Raw genomic sequence first — 2,500 nt, 5'->3', positions numbered from 1 at the left:
TGGTGGTCGAGGCAACCGCCCGCACCAGGGCCCAGAGTGTGCCGATGGTGGTCGAGGCAAGCGCCCGCACCAAGGCCGAGCGTGTGCCGATGGTGGTCGAGGCAAGCGCCCGCACCAGGGCCCAGCGTGTGCCGATGGTGCTCGAGGCAAGCGCCCTCACCAAGGCCGAGCGTGTGCCGATGGTGGTCGAGGCAACCGGCCGCACCAAGGGCCGGCGTGTGCCGATGGTGTTCGAGGCAACCGCCCGCACCAGGGCCCAGCGTGTGCCGATGGTGGTCGAGCCAGGAGCCCGCACCAAGGGCCGGCTTGTGCCGATGGTGTTCGGGGCAAGCGCCCGCACCAGGGCCCAGCGTGTGCCGATGGTGCTGGGGGCAAGCGCCCGCCCCAGGGCCCAGCGTGTGCCGATGGTTATCGGGGCAACCGGCCTCACCAGGGCCCAGGGTCTGCCGATGGTGCTCGAGGCAACCGCCCGCACCAAGGCTCAGCATGTGCCGATTGTGATCGAGGCAACAACCCACACCAGGGCCCAGCTTGTGCCGATGGCGGTCGAGGCAAGTGCCCGTACCGAAGGGCAGCCTATGCCGATGATGGTCGATGCATGTGCCATCACCATGCGTCATCATGTGCCATTGATGGTCGAGGCCTTGGCCGAAGTTCGATTTTGAGCCACGGTGCCCATGCTTGGCTCCAGCATGTGCTGGTGCCGCATTTTTTTCACTCGGGACAGCATCGCCGGAGCATCGCCGGAGTACCGCCGGAGAACCTGACCGGCGGCATTGGGGTTCCGGCGATTGGGAGGCGGGCCGGGGGGGTGTGCGCACATGATGTGCGATGGGTGCTGGTACTTGGCCTTGTGTTGGCCCCCTATCCCTCATCAAACCTCTGAGAATTCACACCCCCTTAAAGAGCATTTGAGATTTTACAGGTTTGCTACCAGTAGCCGTTAAAGTGTCTGAAATGGGGACACTTTTTTCAAACGGTCACAAAATCTTCTCTACTTCGAGTTTTTAGCTGAATTTTTTTGTGCATGCCAAAAAAAATAGAAGGATCATGCCTACAAAATTTGGGGCCAAAAATCCTTATAAAAAAATTTTAAAAAATCCCGAACCGCAAAAAGTTTCGAAAATCGTGAAAAATAGAAAACGAGTCATCTTCCAACGAAACTTCACGTGAAGGCTTAGGTGACCATTGTATGAATTTACAAGCCATAAAAATGGCATTGGCACGGCAGAAATTTGAAGATGTGCCTAAACCCACCAGGGCCCAGCGTGTGCCGATGGTGCTCGAGGCAACCGCCCGCACCAGGGCCCAGCGTGTGCCGATGGTGCTCGAGGCAAGCGCCCGCACCAGGGCCCAGCGTGTGCCGATGGTGGTCGAGGCAACCGCCCGCACCAGGGCCGATAGTGTGCCGATGGTGCTCGAGGCAACCTGTCGCACCAGGGCCCAGCGTGTGCCGTTGGTGATCGAGGCAACCTGCCGCACCAGGGCCCAGCGTGTGCCGATGGTGGTCGAGGCAAGCGCCCGCACCAGCGCCCAGCGTGTGCCGATGGTGCTCGAGGCAACCGACCGCACCAGGGCCCAGCGCGTGCCGATGGTGCTCGAGGCAACCTGCCGCACCAGGGCCCAGCGTGTGCCGATGGTGCTCGAGGCAACCTGCCGCACCAGGGCCCAGCGTGTGCCGATGGTGGTCGAGGCAAGCGCCCGCACCAGGGCCCAGCGTGTGCCGATGGTGGTCGAGGCAAGCGCCCGCACCAGGGCCCAGCGTGTGCCGATGGTGGTCGAGGCAACCGCCCGCACCAGGGCCCAGCGTGTGCCGATGGTGCTCGAGGCAACCTGCCGCACCAGGGCCGAGCGTGTGCCGATGGTGGTCGAGGCAAGCGCCCGCACCAGGGCCCAGCGTGTGCCGATGGTGGTCGAGGCAACCTGCCGCACCAGGGCCCAGCGTGTGCCGATGGTGCTCGAGGCAACCGACCGCACCAGGGCCGAGCGTGTGCCGATGGTGCTCGAGGCAAGCGCCCGCACCAGGGCCCAGCGTGTGCCGATGGTGCTCGAGGCAACCGACCGCACCAGGGCCGAGCGTGTGCCGATGGTGGTCGAGGCAAGCGCCCGCACCAGGGCCCAGCGTGTGCCGATGGTGCTCGAGGCAACCGACCGCACCAGGGCCGAGCGTGTGCCGATGGTGCTCGAGGCAAGCGCCCGCACCAGGGCCCAGCGTGTGCCGATGGTGGTCGAGGCAACCTGCCGCACCAGGGCCCAGCGTGTGCCGATGGTGCTCGAGGCAACCTGCCGCACCAGGGCCCAGCGTGTGCCGATGGTGGTCGAGGCAAGCGCCCGCACCAGGGCCCAGCGTGTGCCGATGGTGGTCGAGGCAACCGCCCGCACCAGGGCCCAGCGTGTGCCGATGGTGGTCGAGGCAACCGCCCGCACCAGGGCCCAGCGTGTGCCGATGGTGCTCGAGGCAACCGCCCGCACCAGGGCCCAGCGTGTGCCGATGGTGCTC

The sequence above is a fragment of the Durio zibethinus genome, unplaced genomic scaffold (assembly GCF_047325235.1).
Source record: "Durio zibethinus cultivar Kanyao isolate XHJ-2024 unplaced genomic scaffold, ASM4732523v1 HiC_scaffold_387, whole genome shotgun sequence".
Lineage (NCBI taxonomy): Eukaryota > Viridiplantae > Streptophyta > Magnoliopsida > Malvales > Malvaceae > Durio > Durio zibethinus.
The sequence above is the reverse complement of the archived record's forward strand: the minus strand, read 5'-3'. Positions refer to the sequence as shown.